This window comes from Pinus tabuliformis, chromosome J (assembly GCF_031772625.1).
Source record: "Pinus tabuliformis cultivar Carrire ecotype Pingquan chromosome J, CPIR1, whole genome shotgun sequence".
NCBI lineage: Eukaryota > Viridiplantae > Streptophyta > Pinopsida > Pinales > Pinaceae > Pinus > Pinus tabuliformis.
In genome coordinates, this window is record NC_142295.1 from 582,629,908 (window position 1) to 582,656,073 (window position 26,166).

The 26,166-nt window shown below is 34.8% G+C and overlaps 2 pseudogenes; both read right to left on the reverse strand.

Moving 5' to 3' along the window:
• Positions 1 to 17,221: 17,221 nt before the first annotated feature.
• On the reverse strand, positions 17,222 to 18,537 carry LOC149228320 (two-pore potassium channel 3-like; annotated as a pseudogene).
• Positions 18,538 to 23,125: 4,588 nt separating this feature from the next.
• Positions 23,126 to 24,215, reverse strand: LOC149228321 (protein EXORDIUM-like 2 pseudogene; annotated as a pseudogene).
• Positions 24,216 to 26,166: the final 1,951 nt, after the last annotated feature.

Below are 26,166 nucleotides of genomic sequence, written 5' to 3' on the forward strand. Positions count from 1 at the left end.
ACCATGGCCAATCATGGGGTTTTAGTATTAATCCCTTGGGTTTATTATTAACTTGGATTTATAATATCAATCATGGTCAACCATGGTGGGATGTCGCATTGTGACAAAAATTGTCTCCATATAAAAATCATGGACAATCATTGTCAACCATGGTCAACCATGTTTTGTAGAATCAAACATGATCAACCATGGTCAATCTTGGGTTTTTAGTATTAATCCCAATGGTTTGTTATTCCTTTGGATCAAACATGGTGAATCATAGTCAACCATGGTTAGCCATGCTCAAATGTGGCTTTGTGACAAAGATTGTCTCAATATGAAAATCAACCATGGTCCAACGTCACATTGTGACAAAGAATTAATTATTATTATTATTATTTAATTAATTAATATTCATATTATCATTATTTAATAATATCTAATTAAAAAATATTATTGTTCTTTAACAATAATTAACTATTTAAATATTATTTATTAATTTTTATTAGTAAATTTTTATTATTATTATTATAACTTATAAAATAAAATAAAATAAATATTAAGTAATTATTTATTTACATTTTATAAAAAATGAATAATAAAATATTATTATTATTATATTTATCAACGATTTTTGTCAAAGACAGAAATGAAGTCACATTTACTAAAATAATAATTATTATGAAGATTATTATTGTTAGTTAATATTACTAATATTATTATGAATTAATATTATTATTATACTAATACAATAAAAATTATATTATATTATATTATATAATAATAATAATAATAATAATAACAATAATAATAATAATATATTATTATTATTATTATTATATAATACTAATAGTAATATTATTAAGAACTATTATTATTATTAATTAATATTACTAATATTATTATTATTATATTAATGATGATGATGATGATGGTTAACGTCTGCTAAGACCAAACATTGGTCTATCAGACCTAAAGAAACAAATTATTTATTTTGATTTAAGATTTTATTCCTATGCTCAAAAAGCTTGGAGAGACTCCTCCTGAGCTCACTATAATTTTGACATTGTAAAAGGCTAGGAAGGTCAGTATTGTAACAAAGATTGTGAAACTGAGATCTAATGTGGTTGTATGCGGGGCACTCTAAGAGGAAGTGGTTTTCATCCTCGATGTTCCTATTCTCACATATATGGCAGATCCTTTCCATCCATGGCGTTTTAGGAACTGCCCAACGACCTGTTTCACTATGGAGCTCATGAGAATTCGTTCTAATCTTTGCTATATTAATTTTTTTCTTTGAGCTAGTTAAAATAGAGAGATACTTTGATCTTTTAGGGTGGGGTTGATGACCTTCTTATAATAACTTGATTTTCTTTTAGCCACTAAATCTTTCTCACACCACATTTTTTCTTTGAACTTAGAAGTAACAATATCTTTAATGTTATTTATGTTTTGCAATGCATCATTCTCGTTGATCTCCCAATAGTTTAACCAGGCCCTTGTGTCTTTATGCCACCCCAAATTGAGCCTTAGGTGGTTTTGGCTGGAATTTAAAGCTAGCTTAGGAAGTCTATGATCATCTACGTTATTGAGTTTGTGCTTGTACAACAAAAACCTAATCATAGCTAGGCTCTCAATAGGGGAAAGACCTGCTTCTATAAGGAGAATAGGATAGGGTGTATTACTTTTAATTTTCAGGTTATAAGTTACAAAACGCTTCTATATTTGCTCAATCTTTCTCCATGATTCTCTGGAGATGCTGCAACCCCAAACCTCACAACCATATAAGATAACAGGAGTGACTAAAGTTTCAAAGAGGAACTTCTTTTTTTTCCCACATTACGAGGTTTGCTATTTTACAATTATTTTCAAGACTAAAATAAGCTTTCCACCCCCCATTAATCCTTTTCTCAATGTTATGGTTCTAGTTGAGCTTGTGATGAATATCAATTCCTAGGTACTTGTAAGAATACACTTCCTCCAAGTTATTATTGTCATACATAAAATTAGCGTAAGTATCCTTCTTGGATTTGATAATCATAACTTTTGTTTTGTTAGTGTTAACAGTCATACCCATGGTACAGAAGAAATCCTTAAGAAGCTTAAGTTGCTTATCAAGATCAGATGGGCACCTTGCCAAAAGAACAATATCATCAACATAGAGAAGAAGGATGACGACTATCCCACTAAGATCGTGCCATCACATCCTGCTTCCTCTAAATAGCCTTCAAGCTTATCGATGTAAATGCCAAATAGGGTAGGGGAGAGGGGGAAACCTTGTTTAACTCCGATGTTACACTTAATATCTCTCGACCATCCCTCATTGCTCTTTAGCTTGGCAACTACATTCTCGTATAACCTTATAGCGGCAGCTCTCAACTCGAGAGGAACCTTTAGATCTTCTAATCTATTCCAAAGGTTGTATCTAGGAACTGTATCAAAAGCCTTTCTAAAGTCCACAAAGCAACAAAATAAATTGGATTTATCATTATGACATTCCTCCGCAATGATCCTAAGCATAACGAGGTGGTATGTTGTTGAGTGATACCTTCTGAAACCTGCTTGGCCTTTAGCCGCTTACCTTCACTTTCAAGCCATATACTTAACTTCTTTTCCAAAATACTACCATATAACTTGGCTAAGAGAGGGCTGATCATAATTGTCCAATAATTAGAGGGGTTATTTGTATCCCCACTTTTAAAAATAGGGATAATGAGGCTCTCAGTCCAAGGTTTAGGGAACCCTTGCTTGATTGCTTGATTGAAAAGCTTGTGGATGTGGGGGATGAGGACAGGACCTCCAATTTTTAAGATTTCCGCCTGGTAACCTTTAATGTCCTTAGTTTTCCCATTAGCGAGGTGATTAACCCCAAACTTAATGTCTTCTAAAGAAAAAACTTCTTTCGTTGTGAGCAGGGTTTCCAAATTATCCATGACATTTGGAGATTCATAAAGCTTTTTAAGATAGGAATTCCAATCGTGAAGATCAATTTATTATTATCTTTAGTCTTCCTAGTCAGAATCTGCCTCCAAAATTTCTTAGGAGCTACCTTAGAGAGGTGTAAGAGATTCTCCTATCTTTGACGAATGTACTGCCTCTTTTTCCTTTTAGTTAGGGCTTTGTATATTTTATCTTGTCCATTTTAAGAGATTCATCAACAGCTTCCCTAATTGCTCTCCTCGCTCTTTTACAATCTTTGTCATACCATGGACTAGTTTTGCTATTTCTTTTATTATTTGAAACTTCAATTGAGAACTTGTAAATAGAATATGAGAGGGTTGTAATAAAATTATGATATAGGTCTTCTATGTTGTCTATACTAGATAAAGGAAGCAAATTATTTTTTTAATTCATTTAGAAAGAGATCATTTTTATTTCTATCAAATATTAAGTTATTTTGGTTGTAAGTATTATTCTCTGTGGGAACTCTATGCATGAAAAAATTAAGAGTTATAAGTAAAGACCTAAGATCAGACTCAAGTTCGTGGTCGTTTAAGATGTCAAAATTTATTATTTTGTTGTATAATGGGAGATCGGAAATAACATAGTATACCATGCTACTACCAAGTCCATGGATGGGGGTCATCTTGCTAGAATTGGGCCACTTCTTTAGACCGTTGCAAATTATGAGATCCTGAGCACTATAGAGCTTGACTAGCTCCAACCCAAACAAATTTTCCCCGAGGTCTTCAGAGCTCCTTTTGTACCTACTAGCCAGAGTAGGGTCTTCGTCTAACCAAAGAGGATTAGGGTTGGAATGATTGCTTAGAATAATAGCTTAGTTGTTTGAATTTCGAGCATTAAAGTCACCAATTAAAAGGATATTACCATCATTCCTTAGGCTAGAAATATCATTCTCTAAACCATTGTAAGGGTTAGTTTTATCTAGATTCTTATTCTTATAGAAGTTAGAATTGATGGAAGGAAAATAACATATTGTTATGTAGGACTTTTTATTATTAATGTCTCTGATCTCTATCCAACTATATTGGTTGGGAGGGTCGTTTTTATAAATTCTAGCTTGGGGGAAGATGTTCTTCTTAATGTAACAAGCTATTCCCCCAATGCCTCTACGAGAGGATCGCTTGTTCCAGGTAGACCATAGCGTAAAGCCATCTATGTTAGGGACCTTAGATTCTTCATGCTTCCAAGTTTCAACAAGAAAAATAATATCAACATCATTTGAAATCCAACTTAGCTTAGGGCCTTTGTTCCATGGGAAGCCCTGACAGTTCCAAGAAAGGATCCGGAGCATGTTTAATTGCTATTGATTACTATCGTTTTGGTTTCTATCTCGAATAAAGTCTTTTCTATTTCTGATTATTGCCCATTTTCCTTCCTTTCTAATTCTTTTACCTTTTGAACCTCCTTTCTTAATTCTGCTTGATCTTCTGGAATGAGATCTTCATTTATGAATATTCTCATTCCTTTTAGACTTGAGGTTTTACTAAGTATGTCGTACTTATGATCAATGGAGCTCACCTTTATGCGGATTAGTCTTCCTTTATTCTCGGTTAATTTCCCCAACCTTGTTGCTTCTATGAGACACACTGTTTCAATTTGTAATCTATTATGTAATTTTGTCTGGGCTAAGGCTAAAGTATCCTCATCTACTTCCTCTTTTAAACCGAAGATTATAAGGTTCAAGGCCCTTTTTTTACGTTTGTGGTCTAATTCTATTAATTTTTTCATTTCATCTTTAATTGGTTTGATATCTAACTTATCTACCACATTATTTAGGGTGAGGCGACTATTAACTTTTTCTTCTAGTTCTTTAATCATGTCTTTCATTTTAAGACTCTCTAAAGTATCAACATCTCCTTGCTGGGATGGTTGGTTAGTATCTTGTTTTTGTTTTTCTATAACCTACAATCTAGTCTCCATTGCCTCCATTTTATTCTCTAGTAGTTCTATTTTATTTTCTATTTGTTTTTGGATCGTGTCTTCAAGAGATGCAAATTCATTTTCCAACATGGCTTCTAACTCTTTTTGTAGCTTGGCTTCTCTTTCTTCTCTACGTTTCTCTAAAGACTCTATATACTCATAAAGGCCTTGTAGATTAACTGTGCTAGGTCTACCCTTGGTAATCTTTGGTAACTGTGGTGAAATATTCATACTTGAAATTATATGAGCAAATATGTATTAGAAAAAGATAAGGAATGTGTGCACCTGATATCAACAAACCTAACTGTAGATCACCTATGTCCACCGTAGTCCGCAGACCGAAGACTATATGTGAAGAATATATAGAGTACATTTTTAACTCTTTCACCGAGCCTCAGAATTCTTTCACTGAAAAATATATGTGAAGAATATATAAAGTACGTGTTTAACTCTTTCACCGAGCCTTAGAACTCTTTCACCGAAGAAAATATGTGAAGAATATATAGAGTATGCTTTTAACTCTTTCACCAAGCCTCAGAACTCTTTCACCGAAGAATATATGCGAAGAATATATAAAGTACGTGTTTTTATTATTAATTAATAAAAACATGTATTTTATATATAAATAATTTTAAATATATAAATATATAAGAATATAGGTGTTATTATTTATATAGTTATTAATAACCATAAATAATTAGTCTTGAAAAAAATACACATAACAATTATTAATGTTGTTGATATACATTGGTGTATATCAACCACATTAGAAAATGTCGGTGTATATCAACCACAATGGTAAATGTGGTTGCGCTAGTGTATAAATCTACCTAAACCAAAGCAAAGACACAAAGTTGTATCTCTTTAAAAGTAAATTAATAACCTCTTCCTCTTCCTCAAATCTATCTATTTTTTCCACACCATTGAGATTAACAAATGAGATTCTCTCAAATTAAGGGGAATTTTTTCAATATAAAATATTTGATTTTTGATTTTTTTATTATCGATAATAAGTTATCTCAACGATGAGATAAAGATAAAGATATCAATCGTGCCTTATAGATAAAACTAATGGAGTTTACATGTACTCCCAAACTATATATAGATCTGTAAATATACATATGTATAAATAATGAATAACTTCCACAAAATATTGGTGATGAGTCCTTTCGCAGTCACGTGCTTCATAGAACATTAGTGCTAGCTCTACATTTCTTACTAAAAAAACATTTTATAATGATATTGGATAGTCTAATGCTTGGAGTATGGCTTGTGCATATTTCCCTTAAGAATTTTCAATGCATCAACCACTCTTTTAAATCTCAAGGAGGTCATTTAACAAGCTAAAATGGAATTTAGTGCGTGCTTAGTTTCAACCATATTCTCACATAATCATGCAACTAATTCTGATCATTAGGGAAAGTTTGAGGTCAAAAATGGGCCTCCTAAGAAAAATGTACAACCAAAATAAATTTTATAAGAACCAATACGATTCAAGATTATGATGTCAACCATGGGGGATGATTCACCATTTTTGGAATAAAAAAGTAAAAATATTAAAAAATAATAAAATAATAAAACTGCTTTTTTCGACTCGTATTTTCAAATTATCTCCCTATAGTTTTACTCAAATTTCGAGCAGGAGTATTCATTGGATGCAAGATTCAATTCCTCATCCAAGGAGTACCCATGTTTCATACTTCTTGTGGAATCTGCTACACGAAAAATGAGAAATACATAAAAACATGTGATTGCAATCATGTTTTTCATGTATTTCTCAGTTTTCATGTAGTATATTCCATTGAAAGTATGCAACATGGGTACTCGTTGGATGAGGAATCAAACTGCATCCAACGAGTGTTTCCGCTTGAAATTTGAGTTAACCCATAGGGAGATAAGTTGAAAATACAGGTTGAAAAAATAGTTTTTTCTTTTTTCCCTCTAAAATTTGATGATGTAATCTAATCTTATTTTATTATTTCCACTATTATTTTATAATTTTCTTAGGAGGCCCACTTTAGACCTCAAAATTCCCCTAATGTAACCCTCATAGAAAAACCTTGGATAAAAATCATTATGTAAATTGGCATAAGGGGATAGATTCATTACATGCATATTTAGGAGTGGAAGAACCTAATATGCATGACCCATTTCTTGTTTTGTTACCATTTTTTTATTGGATGTAGTACCCCGAGGAAAAGTATTGATATACTTTAAATCATGACAAGGGACACATATAATATAATTTGATGGACAAGAATTCGTTCCTTCTAATATATCTTTACCAGATCAACTGTAAAATTGGGAACCACCTAGTTACTTAACTATTACGTCCTAATTGAGACTAATAAGACTTGTATTTAGGTAACTTACTTAATGAAAAATTTATATTTATATTTATATATTTTTTTAGTCATATATATGACTCTAATGGAAATAAATGGATTGGTGACACCCTTCCCATGATCAGACTTATTTATTCACCTGAACTGTAGACAAGGTCCACTTAGGTGTCCAATGACGACATTGTAGTCTATATTGATATATCGATCCCTTGTTGGTGGAAGTTCTCACATAAGGCACATCGGTATAATATAAAACAATGCAAGAACTGATAGATAGTTCAATTGTTACCACCATTAACAAAGAGGTCTAACTTTTATACAGGTGGATACATTCACTTTAATTTGACTTAAATCAAAAGGACAAAGAAAAAAAAATCTCTGAATTCCAGAAGCGTTGATAGATTTACATATGTGGACATCGAGTCGTCTAAAATGGATTATATATTTTATCAACGTTGTTAATCATTATAAATGTCTTTCACCAAAGAATAAACCGAAAATTTGGGTTGCCATAAATGCTCTTTGATATTACTAATATGTTAATATTTAATATTTAATTAGTCCCGAGGGTGAATATCCCATGCCATTTGTATATATCCCTTGCTTTTGTAGGCAAATTTGACCTTGCTATATTATCATGGGCTTTGATTTGATCAAAAATTTTTGTATATATTCATTGGTAAATCAAGAAACATTATATGTAATGTATTAAACTAGTTTATAAGCAGTTATTAATTTCATTAAAGAAAACAGAAATTTGGCAATAAACCTGCGGCCTTACGAACAGAGCTCTAGCCGCCTTCACCATGCAATCGAATATGTGAGATGAGGAGGTGGTCTTCCTCTTTATCCCATGCCCCTTTCTTCGTATGAGCCTTTTCGTACCAAGAAGATCTCCCCATCTTCACAGCGAAAAGTGCTCAGGATTCAGGTTAGGGAACAAGAGCCATATGTGATTTAGCCCTTTCATCCATGCTAAATACTAAATTAATGTTAGGGCATATTTTAGCAATCCAAATTATGACTTAAGAAAGCTTGCTCACACTGTCCTCCACACAATGTATTCAAATTTTTTGACTGTAGGGAAATATTACATTTAAACACAAAACTGAGGAACAACATTTTAAGCTTTCATGTTCTTATTATCTCGAAACCCTACTTAGACAACAATTTCACTTTCAGTACCCTTCCCTGAGCATAATGATCATTTATCATACAAGGAACTAGAATTTGTCATTATAAGTTATGATATCTATTATTTATTTTTTTCGACTAATCTTCTTTAGAATGCCTATGCTAGGTGTGATCTCTCTCCCCAAGTCTCCCTTTTGTTTTGTCCTAATTTGATCAAATTTCCTTCCTTGATAGAGCTCTTAAGGTCCAAGTGTTGAACCCAGGAACTTTGATACCACTTATCACATCTCCAGTTCAAGACCCTTCTCATATATATATATATATATATATATATATATATATATATATATATATATATATATATATATATATATATATATATATATATATATATATCAATTTGCGATAGTTGTTATAAGGGTAATTTAGAGTTAAAACTAAGGACTAGTAATACTCTTCCTTTACTATTGATCTTTGTAATTGTGGAGAATCTTCTGTCCTCTTTTACAGACCTATTTATTTCTCCAGTTTACGTGTGCCATCTATCACCCAATACTCTCAACTCCTCTAGTCTTTTAAGGAGACATATATTTATTCAAATTTCGAAGGGGCAATGATACTTAACTTTTTGAACCTAGGCAATTCTCATTCTTTGATTGCAACATTACGGTGTGCCATTTCACTAGCCCACGTTTTTTTATACCAATTCCCAATAGCTCCAAAAGCCAACTCCAAACATTGACTGTGTGAAGAACAAATAGGATGTTTTCAAACCATTTAACATGACGCAACCAAATTCTTGGATTCCTTCCTACCCTAGAACAAGTACACGCTTTTAACGCATTTCCTCACATAATCATGTTGTTGTGTACTCTCTCCTCTAAGTTTTGATAGAAAAATAGCGATTCTATAATGCCGAATAAATACTTAAAAGAATCGAAAAACTTGAATACCCAAGAAATCATACCTCTGGCCATTGATGCTACTCACACTCCGATGTATTTTTTACACAACTGCCTAGATCTTTTACACCACCTCAACAACACTTTATGCTTTGCCGAGATTGGAAACCAACACCCTTCTAAATCTTTGCTTTGCCTGTATTGCTTGTCGTGGAAATTGACGATGGAAGAGAAGATGGAAATCGGATAACGAATATCTGCAAGCCCAACAAAATAGTGGCATGGTATTGCCCTTAGAGAAACTAACAATTACCATGATGTCAGAGCCAAATGGAACGGATGAAGTCTCACATGTGACCAGGGCAATTATCGTGCAACATGCGATATCAGGATTTGTCAGACAATCAAATGGGCATCAATAGAGAGTGGAAATTACATGGGAAAGTGTGGAAATAAATCAGTTAGACCACATCAAACATGCATGCTACACCACACAGACATATATACAAATTCTCCACACACAAAACTAATGCTTCCCAATGAAAACAAAATCCTGAAAGCAACAGTGCTAAAAAACCTATGGTCGAATAAAAAATAGAGCAAAAACTACAAAGCCCTTAGATTTACAAAAATTCACCAAACACTATCATCCGTGTGACACTTCCAAGCTCTGCTCACTCTAACTTGATGGTGTAAGGTTGAAGAAGATTGAATGAATGAGCTTGGGGACCAAACAGAAGTATATATAGCCAAGCTTCCATCAAGCTTCTGTTAGCTATGTCTCAAGTGTTCCACAGAACATGGTAGAGATGCAGAGAGAGTAATGGACCACTCCAGGAGCTCCCAACAAGAAATTAATTAACTGAAGATAGTTTCCGTAATTAATGGAATTGACAGCAGATGGTGCCCGTAATAAATTGGTGGCCGATGGTTTCCGTAATAATCAGCGGCCGTAACAGAGCTAACATTCTCCCACTTGATCCATACTTCCAAACTAATGTCTCATCTTAAAACCCATTGATAATCTGTATTAAGTAATACATACATGAATCATGGCGATAAGTCCTCTAATAACGAGTATTATCTTCCATGTATTACTATGTATTTATTTCTATTATAATTTATGTGGCAACAATTTCTTAATGAATAAAACTTATGTTTATTGTTGGTCCTACACAGATGAATTCTCTCAAATCAAATTAAGGTGCACATAAATATGAGAAAAACACCACAATAATAAAGAATTTCATTAAAATAACATTGTCCATACAATGAGAAACTACATAATGGAACCAAGTCCAATATTCATTACATGATCCTTGAATTTAAACGATGGCATGCCCTTAGTCAAAGGATCAACGATCATCAACTCAGTGCTGACGTGCTCAATAACCACTTTATTTTCTTTAACACGTTCCCTTATAGCTAAATACTTAATGTCGATGTGTTTATTTCGACTCCCACTTTTGTTGTTTTTAGCCATAAAAACATCATTTGAATTGTCGCAATACATTCTCACTTGCTTAGAGATAGAATCCATAATTCTAAGCCTAGAAATGAAATTCTTAAGCCATACACCATGTAAAGTAGCCTCAAAACAGGAGACAAACTCGGCTTCCATAGTGGAAGTGGCAATCAAGGTCTACTTGGCACTCCTCCATGATACAGCTCCATCGACCATCATAAAAATGTATCCTGATGTTGATTTGCGTGAATCAACAGATCCAGCAAAGTCAGAATCTAAGTAGCCAATTACTTCCAAATTATCCGTCCGTCTATGCATAAGCATGTAGTTTTTGGTTACTTGAAGGTACCTCATTACTTTCCTTGCAGCTCTCTAGTGGTCTAAACCGAGATCACTCTGATATTGTCCCAACATTCCCACAACAAATGCAATGTCAGGTCTTGTGCAGACTTGAGCATACATTAGGGTTCCGACAACAGAAGCATATGGAATGTTCTTCATTTGTTCCCTTTCAAATTCGTTCTTCGGGCATTGGTTCAAATTGAACCTATCACTCTTCACAATGGGAGCTACACTTGGTGAACAATCCTTCATCCGAAATCTCTCTAAAATTTTATTAATATAGGTTTTCTGTGACAAACCCAAGATGCCTCGAAATCTGTCTCTATGGATCTTAATGCTAATGACATAAGATGCCTCACCCATATCCTTCATATTGAAATTTTTAGAGAGGAATTGTTTCACCTCATGCAGCAAACCCTTATCATTGGTTGCTAGCAAAATGTCATCCACATATAAAACAAGAAAACAGATTTTACTCCCACTGACTTTCAAGTATATACATTGATCCATAATGTTTTCTACAAAACCGGATGAAGAAATTACATTATGGAATTTCAAATACCATTGGCGGGATGCTTTTTTTAAACCGTATAATGATTTCTTGAGCTTGCAAACCAATTGCTCACCATCACTAGAGGGGAATCCTTCAGGTTGTTTCATGTAAACCTCCTCCTCTAGATCTCCATTGAGAAATATCGTTTTCACATCCATTTGCTGTAACTCCAAGTCAAAATGTGCTACTAATGCCATAATAACGCGCAAGGAATCTTTCTTAGATATAGGAGAGTAAGTCTCTGTGTAATAGATTCATTCTTTCTAAGTGAATCCCTTAGCAACGAGTATTGCCTTGTATCTCTCAATGTTGCCCAATGAGTCTTTCTTTGTCTTAAAGACCCATTTACATCCAATGGCTTTTGCTCCATTAGGCAACTCAACAAGATCCTAGACTTTGTTACTCTTTATAGAATTCATCTCTTCCTTCATGGCATCGTACCATAATTCTGATTCTTTGCAACTCATGGCTTGTGAAAAAGACTTGGGATCATTTTCGGCTCCAATGTTGTAGTCAGATTCTTGCAGATACACAACATAATCATTAGGAATTGTTGATCTCTTTGGTCTAATATATCTTTTTAATGTTGTACCATCATCTTCTTGAGAAGTATGTGGTTCAACTTGTTTTTCAAAAGTTCTTGGCAACTCTTGAACTACCTGATTTATTAGAATGTCGTCAACAGCTTGTGGAACTTCAACAATTGGTTGTTCAACACCAGTTTGTACTTGAGGGGTGTTGTGAACAATAATCAATCTATCACTTGAAGTGGAAGGTTGAGATTCTGAATGATCCTTCTCAAAAACTATGTTCTTGGTTTGATCACTCCCACTGATCAAGTCATTTTCAAGAAACTTTGCATTTCTTGATTCCACAATCCTAGTGCAGATGGATAATAAAATATATAACCTTTAGACCTTTCAGCATATCCAATGAAATACCCACTAATGGTCCTTGGGTCCAGCTTCTTCCTTGTGGATTATATATTCTTACTTCAAATGGGCTTCCCCAAACGTGCGCATATGTTTCAAACTCGATTTCCAACCTTTCCATAATTCAAATGGCATTTTAGGAACAACCTTGGTTGGAACTCAGTTTAATATATACACTGTCGTCTTAAGTGCTTCAGTCCACAAGGATTTAGGAAGAGTAGAGCTACTAAGCATACTCCACACCATGTCCAATAATGTTCGATTTTGTCTTTCTACTACACCGTTCTGGTCGGGTGAACCAGGCATGGTGTATTGGGCAACAATCCCATGCTCTTGAAGAAATTTTGCAAATGGCCCAGGTGTTTGTCCATCTTCTGTGTATCTACCATAATGTTCTCCACCTTTATTTGATCTCACAATCTTCATTTGCTTTCTGCATTGTTTCTCTACTTCAACCTTAAAAATCTTAAAGGCATCTAATGCTTCGTTCTTTTTATGAAAGATGTAGAGATACATATATCATGAGTAATCATCTATAAAAGAGATGAAGTATCTCTGACCATGTGAGTCCATGTCTGGACTACATATATCAGTATGTATGATCTGTAATATGTCTGAACTCCTATTGGCACCTTTCTTTGACTTGTTGGTCTGCCTTCCCTTTATGCAGTCCACACAAGTCTCAAAATCAGTAAAATCCAGAGTATTAAGTACCACTTCATTTACCAATCTTTTAATTCTTTCTATGAAGATATGACCTAATCTTCGGTGCCATAATTTAGAGGAATCTTCATTAATAACACATCTTTTAGTGCTAGTGTGAACATGCATTGAATCATAAGTGACATTGTTTTGTAAATTAATGCAGTAAAGACCATTAGACAAAATACCATTCCCAACACAATTAGATTTATAAAATAAACTGAAAGATATTTCTGAAAAGTTGAAGGAATATCCAAAAGGTACAAGTCTTGAAACTAAAATCAAGTTTCTAGAAAAACTTGAAACATAAAAGGTATTTTCTAATTCTAAAACAAAACCACTACTTAAATTTAAATAGCATGTTCCTATAGCTTCCACATGCGACCCCATCTTGTTTCCTGATAAGATGCTTTGCTCATTTCCCACTAGCTTCCTTAGGTTTTGCAAACCCTGCAAGAAATTCGAAATGTGAATTGTTGATCCAGAATCAACCCACGAGGTGTTAATATTGACATTAACCATATTAGATTCATAACAAACAAACGAGATTGGATTACCTTTGTCCACAAGCCATTTCTGAAATTTGGTGCATTCCTTCTTTATGTGTCCTTTCTTTCTACAGAAGAAACACTTGGAATCCTTCTTGATATCAGCTTCAGGAGGTACTTTACCTTTCCCTTTCTTATTGGCTTGAGATTTTCCCTTTCCACGTGTTGCCAGCATTGCACTTTCTCCTAGTTCCATCACCAGTCTCCCTTCCTCTTAAACACACATGGTCATGAGTTCATTAATTGACCATTTATCCTTGTGTGTGTTGTATGAGATTTTGAAGGGTCCGTATTGGTGCAGAAGGGTGTTCAAAATGTAGTTCACCATGAAAAACTCTGATATTTCAACCTCGAGTTTCTTCAATTGAGCCACAGTGTCTCTCATTTGCATGATGTGCTCGCGTACGCCTTTCACACTGGTGAGCCTTAGGGATGAGAACTTCATATTAGGGTGCTTGCTAGTGCCTTGTCTGAAGTGACGAATTGATCATCAATGGCTTTCAACAAGTCTCAGACCTTTTCATGCTGATCAACAGAATCACGAATACCAGCTGAAATTTTAGTCTTAATGAACATCATGCTTAGGCGATTAGATCGTTCCCATTGTTCATAAAGTGTGATGTCTGCTGCAGTGCTGGTATTAGTGAGTGCCGAGGGTTCATCTTTCGTAATAGCATAGTCTATGTACATCCACCCCAAATGAAGGAGAACTCTCTCCTTCCAGACTTATAGTTATCTCCTTTAAGTTCAGGGATATCACAATAAATTTCAAAGAAATTTGCAGGTTGTACAACTGCATAAAATTAAAGATCGCATGCTTATGTTAAAATTCAGGCCTAAAAATAAAATTTCATGCTTTACCAATGTAAATCATGCTTGAAAATTGAATCTAATGACATAAAAATTGTCTGTGGACTAAATTTTTAGTTCAAGCATATTCAATTATTCTTTATGATAGAATTTATCAAATTATTCACTTAATTCATAATTCTAAAGGGTATATCATGATTATAATTTGATATAAATTCTATCTTAGATTTGAACTTTATGATAAAACTATTAATTCATAATTCCTGTGAGTAAGTTATGAATATTTTATCCTAATTAATTATATAAATATAATAAAAATTCATATGGGATAAAATTTATTATATTTAGTATAATTAATTACAATTAATGTCTAAATACTCTTTATGTGATCCTAATCAATCATAATATATAATATTATTTAATTAGAGATGCTGTGGCTATTCTCTAATTAATTAAAAATTATATTGATCATTAGACACTATTTCTTTTATGCATAAAAATTAGCTTGATATGAGAATAACAATAAATTGCATAAATAAAACTATAATATTTATGCATAACATTCAACGATGGGTCTCGTATACTCATCCAAAATAGCATGTATTTATAGCAGAAATAATCAATTCATGCAAATTAAAAATGAGCATAATTAATAAATTTGCACAACAATTATCCAAATTGCATATAATTAAACCAAATAAATATTATAAGCATAAAAAAATTGAGCAAAAATTAGACATATTTCCAAATAAATGACTTAATTCAAAATATCCTCTAAATATGGCATTGAGCCAAAGAGAGCATGTCTATAAACAACAAGGCAGAGATAAAAAATGCTCTGATACCAAATGATAGCAAAATAACGATTCTATAATGCAGAATAAATACTTAAAAGAATCGAAAAAATTGAATACCCAAGAAATCATACCTCTGCCATTGATGCTACTCACACTCCGATGTATTTTGTACACAACTGCCTAGATCTTTTACACCACCTCAACAACACTTTACGCTTTGCCGAGATTGGAAACCAACACCCTTCTAAATCTTTGCTTTGCCTGTATTGCGTGTCGTGGAAATTGACGATGGAAGAGAAGATGGAAATCGCATAACGGATATCTGCAAGCCCAGCAAAATAGTGGCACGATATTGCCCTTAGAGAGACTAACAATTACCACGATGTCAGAGCCAAATGGAACGGATGAAGTCTCACATGTGACTAGGGAAATTATTGGGTAACATGCGATATCAGGATTTGTCAAACGATCAAATGGGCATCAATAGAGAGTGGAAATTACATGGAAAAGTGTGGACATAAATCAGTTAGACCACATCAAACACGCACGCTACACCACACAGACATATATACAAATTCTCCACACACAAAACTAATGCTTCCCAATGAAAACAAAAGCCTGAAAGCAGCAACGCTAAAAAACCTATGGTCGGATAAAAAATAGAGCGAAAACTACAAAGCCCTTACATTTACAAAAATTCACCAAAAACTATCATCCATGTGGCACTTCCAAGCTCTGCTCACTCTAATTTGATGGTGTAAGGCTGAAGGAGATTGAATGAGTAAGCTTGGGGACCAAACAGAAGTATATATAGCCAAGCTTCCATCAAGCTTCTGTTAGCTATGTGTCAAGTGTTCCACAGAACATGGTAGAGAACTGCAGAGGGAGTAATGGACCACTCCAGGAGCTCCCAACAAGAAATTAATTAACTGAAGATAGTTTCCATAATTAATGGAATTGACGGCAGATGGTGCCTGTAATAAATCGGCAGCTGATGGTTTCCGTAATAATTGGCGGCCATAAGGGAGCTAACAAGTTCAACTAAATTCCCATATATCTAACCTCGATTGTACTTTCACCAGAATTACGAATCACTAGGGACAAATTTCACACTTAAAATTCGAGTGTCAGATTATTTGCACTACGCTGGGCCTTACAAAATTTGTTTGTCAAAAGTTAAGCTATAGAAAAGCCTAATCTTAACTCCAATGCTTCACGTGTTGGCAATAAATCTTTCAAGACATTTTTCACTGCATCCTCTCCAGCATGTAGCATGCTCAAATCTTATGCTACTTTGCCAAATCTAAACTTATCCGTACTTTTCATGCCTTATTTTGTGCATATTAGAACTCTCCCAAAAATTATATTGAGGTTCAGTGTAAGTTGCGCAGAGTTAAATGTTGCGATAATGTACAAATTGATCGAGGAGATGGTTCCAGGGGAAGCATCGATCCAAGAGTTGACCCACTAATTTCGATAAGGGTGCCTCATACGCTCAGCTACATTCCGATATAGATCTACTTCTTTCTCTTGACCACTACGGGAATATATATATATATATATATATATATATAGATATATATATATAGATATATATATATATATATATATATATATATATATATATATATATATATATATATATATATATATATATATATATATACCCCAAGCTGTTGAATTACAATTTTATGCATCACTATTTAACTATTTCCCTAAAATCTATTATTTACTTGCCTGAATCGGGTTTCTGGTAAATTGGAAAAGCTTTCAAGAACAAATATGTTTTTATATTTCTATTAATAACAAGTAATGCTTCTTTCTAAAGTCATACAGATTGTAGAAGAAGAAAAACTAGAAAATAAACCAAAAATAGACTTGCACGAGTCATAAAATTAAAAGGGACGAAAAGAATGGAAAGCGAACCTGACAAGCCATTGTTGTCAATATTTGCGTCCATCAAATCCTGAACCGTCATATCTCTTTACAACGCCCATTTTGCAACCAAATAGTAGCTACTATCAATCCTTACTTCTGTCAAATGAAAAAATGCTCACACAAAAGCAAGGTACTTACCAGAAGCCATATCGTTGCAAACAACTAAACTGTCAATGTCTTGAAGGCATGGTTTCCATAGCCAACGTTCATCACTGACATCATCGACAAGTAGAAAGAATCTATCCATCCCAAACTCTCCACACAGTGCATCACTCTTACACCCAACACCAATACACAACACGATCACGTCGAGAGCAATTTGCACCCTCCATTTCTGATGTGAATCCTTCTTTTCTTGACATCAACAAAACAATTCTTCGCTATGTCATGGTAGCTTACATCGAGAGATTGGAGCAAGAAGTTCTTCTGCTTATCCCACAACGTATGATACCATTCCACTCAGCAAAATATCAGTAAGCCCAAAACCAACAAACACAACAAGCACGGAAACAACATTGCTATTTTTCTCGTGGAAGTAATATCTTCATAACCGATCATGCACATCATCCCAATGCAAAAATATAAGGCATGAAGGATGGAACAGGTTTCTTTTCTTGCAAAAAGATCCCTAATGAACCAATAAACGCCTATTGGGAACGAAAGATATATCAACAACCCCAAAATAGCCTACTTCAAGATAGAAGAAACCAATTTTAACTCCTACCTCTTAAGGTTTTCTCTCACGTTACCCATTGTCGACATGGCAGGGGTAGTTCTTGAACTGTACAAATTCTTCCTCCCCCCTTTTTAAATGTGAATCCCGTAATCGATCAATTGATTTTAAATATTTATTACTATCATCAACAACTACATTTAAGATGAACAAATCATTTTGTTTCACAGAACTCACTTGTCTCGTAGGCTTATTATCGCAGACTTCCCCTGAGACTTCTTCATTGACTCTGGTTTGAATTCTAGACTCGCATCCTTCAAAGAATTCGACTCCCCGCAATCCGAAGACAAATTTTTTTCACATACAAGCCTCTCTTTCCATGCCCCTGCATTCCTTAGGGCATAGGGGCTTGGAAAGGACAGAAGCATTGTCACTGGTTCTTCTTCCGACAAGCTAAAGAGCAAACTTTCTCCATGGCCAGACATGGAGGCTCTGCGCATAGGGCTCATATACGCCAATAATGGTTCCTCCATGCTCGCATTCAACTGAATAGCCAATAGGGTGTCACTTTGGAAAAAAAACACCTCCACCCAATCATTCAACCGAATCGCTGATAGGGTGTCAGTTGTAAAACATAACACCTCTACCCAACCTAGAACTGATTTTTTACAGTTCACCCTAAGCTGAGAATACTTGCCCAAGGATCAACAACCTCTTGTTGATATCTTCAATAGGTATTTAATTCCCTTCGTTCATGATAAGGTTTCCTTTAGCGGCTTTTGTGGATCTTTTATCTACTTGCCTAGGATTTTCCCATAAAAGCCTTGGTAGTAGGGTATATATTCATAATGAAAAACGAAAATTTAGTTGCCTTGAATCAAATTATTAACAAAATAGTTTTTTTTTTCATATTGCTCCGGCTTATGCTTTGGCATATCTATCTTCCATATATGTAGTCATAGACAGTGTTGTGTATACTCGTATATAAGAGTGCCGAACCAAAAAGCAAAAAAATTATATAAGCCCTTTATGAAGAGTTTATGCTAATATTCATATCTTTGTTCATTTATCAACGTAGAGATCTTCCAAATTCCCATATGCTCATAAGCCCCTTTTTAGATAAAGAATCAACATCTGTGTTCCCATCTGTGTTCCTATCCATATAAATATATCAACAAGTGTATGCATATGGCGTTTGTAAGTATCATTGAACTAATTAATAACAATCTTACAACTCCATAAACAATTTTAAGCTTATCATACCCTACAAAGCCAAACAATAAACCATATAGACCAATTTTATGTCATGAAAACCTCGATAATCATACCCTACAAAGCCAAACAATAAACCATATAGACCAGTTTTCTGTCCTGAAAACCTCAATAAAGCCAATGTTAGTGGATGTTGATGAAAATAAACCCTTCACAAAAATATTTTTATGGAAAAATGCCATGAAAATTAAGTCACATTATATAGGTATTAACCGATAAAAACAAAACGTAAATTTCTGAAATTTAATTAAACAACTACAACGTGATGAGCTGCAACAAAATGGTTTTGTTTCTGAATAAGTACTTGTTTATAACAATATTCTATTCGAAGATAATCATAATGATGATAAAGATGACGAAGGTCATGATTCCAAGGCACTCAACGAAACAATTTCAAGTGTAGAAGTTGTAAATGATCAAGTTGAACCTTCTTTTTCAAAGCGAATCATCAAACTGTGTGAAGAAATTCAGTGCAAAAACCAATATGGTTTAGTATATGACAATGATGACAAAAACTTGCATATTCCTAATTATTCAAATACAATCAAGCTCATCAGTGGTGGATTTATTAATCAAGCAACATCAAAAGTCAATGAGAAAGTTGAAGAAAAGCCAAAATGTCAGCATTGTCAAAACACTAGTCATATGGAGGATGATTGTTTTGATCTCCATCCTTGTCACCACTGTGGCAAAAAAAATCATTCATCAGAGAATTGTTCCAAAAAAAAGAAACCATCCAGATTGAAGATTAATTATGAATAAATTGATCCTTGGGAGTGTTTGTAAATAGTCAAACGATATTTATGTTTTATTGAAGAAGGCCAAGGAAACATCCATTGGAAAATGGTTCAGCTTCAAGTTTCGATAAATTCATTAGTCAAGAGAATATCTCTGGAGTCGATAAGGACCTGAAAAAAAATGAAAAGTGAGCAGTCTTTGGAATCTCCTCTACGGAGAAGTTTGCGATATACTTTATCGTCACCTCATACTTTGAGTGATGTAATCAGACAGAATGTGATTACGAATTCAGTGGCTGATGATGTCAAGGGTTCTCCATTCATGAATGCAGTAGTTAAAGTTTTCTGTGTTCATACAAAACCAAATTTTTCACTTCCATGGTAGCGCAAGCGTTAATTTAGCTTGAATAGTAGTGGGCTTATTATTGATAGATGCAAAGTGCTGACAAATGCCCATTCGGTAGAAATAGAAATCTTAATTTGAAATTTCATCTTAGATTGTTGATGAAGAATTTGTGGTGACGTATCATTCTTACTTTGTTGAAGTAGCTTATGTGCCGATGGCTTCCAGAGAACCTGATGGCTATCAATTTCATCATCAATTCACCGCAATCTCGATAATTCCCCGCTCTTCCATCCTTCTCAGTCTCCTCTGCAAAATATTAATAGGCCACTGCCCTACAATTTAAGGGCGCTTTCAGACGATGAAGGAGTCCCATTGCATTGGAAGTCACTGATTCTACTGGCCACCATCATTATGGCCTTTGCCTTATCTGTTGAGACATTTTAAACGTTCATTGTTCCGGCGTAGAAGATTGTGAGCTGGGCACATAGGGGCTGCTTGGCACCAACCTTGGGAGAACTATATATATCGGGATTTGGAGAATATGGAAATGGGCAGAACTGATATCCCGGTACAGCGAATCAACCTCTGCGCTGATAAGGGGAGGATTCTGTTCCCATCGACCACCAAGGTGGTAACAGGGAAAGATCTAAATTGGGTAGTTCGCAGATATCAGTTTTATCAGTTTTATCTTTTGCGTCCACACCTTCAACTCAGCACAACTCCATGCCCGGTGGCATGGATATGGATCTGATTACTTCATCCCCGACGCCTGTGGCCATCAGCCAACCCCAATCTCCTAAGACGATAAAATCCGTAGCTCTTCAAATCACTAATAAAAGTTGTATATAGAGGCATTTTCACCGAGACTCACCGATGGATCCCCTGTCACTCATCAACAACATAGTCAACGCAAACAGAATTAATTGTAGTGGCATCAAGAGCTGCGGCTCTCTTTTGATTATTTTTGGCACAACTCGTTCACTTCTGCTCAGCAAATTTCCAGAAGAAAAATGGGAATTCAAACGAATTAATGAGATGTCAATAGCTCCTTTGTAGCAGGTTGCAGCACCAAAAACACACTGGTTGATGTCAACTTACACTGGATTGTTTAGGGGTTCACAAGCAACAATTGCACTATTTTTTGCTCCTGAGCGTTGCACCTATCCGACATAAGAAGCACACAATGCCAAGTTACACCGATTTTGTTGAATAAAATAGACCACAACCTGATATACACAACTCCATTCGATAGCCTTCAAGATGTCGATCGATCCAAATCACGTAGCTACTCATGCAATTGTCAAATGATGGCGAATCTCGACCAGTCCTCAAGAAATAAGAAAATAAAAAGATCTGAACCTTGTTGGCTCTGATACCACATGAAGGAGAATCATATAGCCTTAAAACCATATGCAGAGCAAATTAATTCACAGAACAATAAACTGGCGGAAAAGGCAGAGAACCATCATGTGGTCTCTCATGCTCATGTAATTCTCTCTTTTTATTCAAATAATTTAATAATACATTTAAATACATGATCAAGTGGTCTTCAGATAGTGCGTCTATCTTAGACTCACTTGGTTGAGACAATTTCTCAACTTACACACTAATTTAGGAGAGCTAGTTGGAGAGAATCTCTCATCCAAACTAGAATCCTTGGTTTGAGGAATTCTCATGATTTTATTTAATTAATTTAATAATTGGATTGATTATTGATTTTTAAGAGAGTGAGGCTAACAATATTGCAACCAACAATGAAAAGGAGATGGCACTCTCATGCACCTGAAAGAGGGAGTACAATAGTGAAACTCTCGTACATCTTAAGGGGGGGAGTTCAAAACAAATGCAGATGGTTATGGTTTCTCCTTTTAGCTGACAAAGGGGGGAATCGATGAAGAAATTGAAATTGCACTGATGATGATAGTTGTCAAGACGAAAGTTTCGACAACAACACAATTTGCCAATGGGCAAGGGATTAGGATATCCAATTTTGGTAATTTCGAGGTAGTTTTTCATTGAGGATCAACTCAAAGGTTTGAACATGAATACTTGGAGAAGTACTAGGTTTTTACTATGGAGTTATGATAGGGGGCATGTTAGCGTCATACTCACATAAACAATCAATAAATCCAAATTAAATAATAATTATTCACAAAATAATGAAATTATTAATAATGAAAGTAGACTTACACTAGAAGTCTATGTATGACCAAAGATGAGAATAATGACCAAAGTCTATGTATGAGCAAAGATGAGAATAATGACCAAAGATGACAATTAAGTCACATTATATAAGCATTAACGGATAAAAAATTAAATTTCTAAAATCTAATTAATAAAAAATAACTTTAAAGAATAAAATAAAATTAATAATAATGTAATCCGTGAATAAAAAATAACTTTATTTAAAAAAATAAAATTAATAATAATGTAATCCATGAATAACTATTAAAGAATAAAATAAAATTAATAATAATGTAATCCATGAATAACTATTAAAGAATAAAATAAAATTAATAATAATGTAATCCATGAATAACCATTAAAGAATAAAATAAAATTAATAATAATGTAATCCATGAATAAAAAATAAATTTATTTAAAAAAATAAAATTAATAATAATGTAATCCATGAATAATTATTAAAAGAATAAAGAATATATATATACAAAGAAGCATCTATCGGCATAATTGATGCTGCGTTGCTTGTGTCTAGATGTGTTCACGGGCATAATTGATGCTGCGTTGTTTGTGTCTAGATGTCTTCACGGCCGCTTCCTCCTTCGCTGTTTGTTTGTGTGAGGGATCAAGAAGTATGGCTTCAAGCACCAAAAACTGGTTATACCAATGCCTTGCAAGATCTGGTTGCTGGATCCCACATCGCAGGCAATAGAAACTCTCGCCCATTAATTCCATGGGCATTGTAGCTTGCACCAGTCGTTTTATCCACCAGAAGCACCCCAGGGAACCCTGGATATGCCCCCTTTCCATATATCCCCGTGCATGCCAACACCGCTTCTAGCGGTGCATTTGCGTCGCCTTGGAAGTAGCCAGTGTTGAAGGGATTGGTGACTGCTCCTGCAACAACAGTGGCAATGTTGATGATCATCCCATCGATGCCCATGTCACCATTAGGTGCCACCAGAGGAGGAGTTTGGGGTCCGTAGATGGGCTGATGAAATGGCCACGCGCACTGTCCAGGGCATTGGCTTCCAGAGTTCCCAACCCACGCGTATGGAATGAGCTGTTGTTGCTTTTTCTCCTTCCCCATCATTCGGCTTCCTGTCGACTGCTGGCCCGGTAACAAATTGAGATTGGCATGGAATCCATAAGAACTCATGCAGAATCCTTCCACTGCAACATCCTCAGATGTAAGTACCAAATACACAGCACTCCCACCATTATTCTCCGGCAGAGGCAGAGCTCTCGACTTGACAGCAGCTTCAACCAGAGCAGCGATGTCAGACCTCTTGAGCGATTTTCCAAGGGAATAATCTTCATCCACCTTCTGCTTTCCAAGAATTATAGCACTGGAGGGGGCAGCCTTGTTAGAGGCGGCGACCTTGTACTTTTGCGTGGTCTTCCACCAGGTGGACGCAGAGGGCTGATTTGATGTATTTTCTCCAAGAGATTGCAGAAAATCAGCGGCAATGGAACGTTGAAGAGGGGTGAATTTACCATACCAAATGAGGTGGACAGAAATTAGTCCACTGGTAGAAAGCAGAGGACCGTCATGGTAAGTTAAAACAAAAGATGGCTCTTCCACCAAGGCAGCAGAAGATGCACATAATATCGCCATACACACTGCCATTTGCAGCATGACAGTAAGTTGAAGGCGCGAAACAGAACCAGCCATTTTAGGGAAGCAGTCACTATCTATATATCGGAGAGCCAACGGATGCAAACTCCTGTGATAAGGATCAAGAAACAAACTATGTTAACGTCAGGAAGAGGGGAGCGGAAAATCGTTCAATTTGGAAAGATGCAACTGAAAACAACAGATGAATGAAAAAGGAATAAATAGGGGTTAGGGTTGAAGGTGAGGACGCGGTTTGGATAGGGGCATCGTGTTGGCGTGTGGAGTAGTTTGGAAAGTTGCGGATGCGTTCATTCAGGAGAAGGGATGTGTTAGGACGAAGACGTTGCCTCCCTCTTGTGCGCTCCTGCTGGTTGGCATTCGATGGTATTGGAGACAACTATTCCACCGGTGGGGCCACATATATGGACCCCCACTCCCCACTCATCCATTCCATGGAAACAAGCAGCGGTGGCATTCAAAAGAATCTGCAATTTTCAATACAATAACCAAAAGCAGACTAGACACTATGTTTCACTAAGAAGCAAAGACAATTTTATGATGGGAGGTGTAACAAGGAGTTTAAAAGAAAGTTTATATATGCAAAGTCATGTGGTTTTATAAGGATATGCACACTTCGCACTTTATTTTGAAAATCGTGGCAAAGAGGAGTGACAATATACATATACTTGAAAAAGTTGTTTGCGGTTGAGAATTAAACTGTGATTCACACTTTCATAGCGATATGATCGGTTTGTGGGCCACTGGTTCGATTTCTTCGTAGCACTGGTATTCATATCATAGTTACCAAGTTCGAGTTCGAGTTCGAATTCGAATTCAATTTGATATAGAAAAAAATTTCACTGTCTAAAACTCAATACGGAAAACATTTGGGAGTATACATTTTATAGCTACTAGAAAAAATGTTCTTTTTTCAAAATATTAGAAAGTTTAGCTCTCTTTTAAGCTCATTACCCCTCGGTAAACTTCTATCTCTCTTAAATGTGGTTGTGCAAGTGTATAAATCTACCTAGACCAAAGCAAAGACGCAAAGTTGTATTTTTTTTAGAGTAGATTACTAACCTCTTCCTCTTCCTCAAATCTATCTATTTTTTCCACACCATTGATTCTCTGAGATTAACAAATGAGATTCTCTCAAATTAAGGGCATTTTTTTTAATATAAATATTTTATTTTTTATTTTTTTATTATCGATAATAAGTTATCTCAACGATGAGATAAAGATAAAGATATATTCATATATTGGTAAAGTTATTTTAACATTAAAATGAAAATTAAATTAAAAAAGTAAAAATATACATTCCATAGGCTTATATAAATTAACAATGCATGCTTCTCATGAAAACTCAACAAACTTTTAAAAATGAAAAATCTAAAAGCCAATAACAATAAGGAAAGGACATTGCCAAAAGAATCTTCAATAAAATAAAATGATTTTTGCAGAGTGGACGATTACGATGTGTCTGGCGATGGGATTGCAACATGCTGCAAACTGTTTTTTCTCCTGTTATCTAGTTTTCTTCATCATCGTTAACACCAGTTACATTATCAATTTTGTTACCATTTGAAAGCGTCAACCTATTCCTATATAATTGGATTTGTTGAATGGACCGGAAAGGTGTCTTTCCGTGCCACTGTCAAAATATTTCAACCATATCGAATCCAATTTCACATATTAATTATCGAATTGAACCGAACTACCAAATTTTCAAATTCCCGATTTTTGGCTTCGACTTGTGAAACGCTCTACAATGGAGTTAAGATTTTAAAATGAAATGCGCATATGAGGCGAAGCTAAGTCATGGATCCTCTTGTGAATGTAAAAATATGAACCAAACTTTATTAAATCAACTGAGCAGCTTACACTGTAAGACTGCCTCTGCAGAACACGCTCTACCTTCCATTCATTACATGAGCAATATATATAACAAACACACATTTAGGGAAGTTGAACAGACTCCTACAAAACAAGAACATAATCATAAACTAGG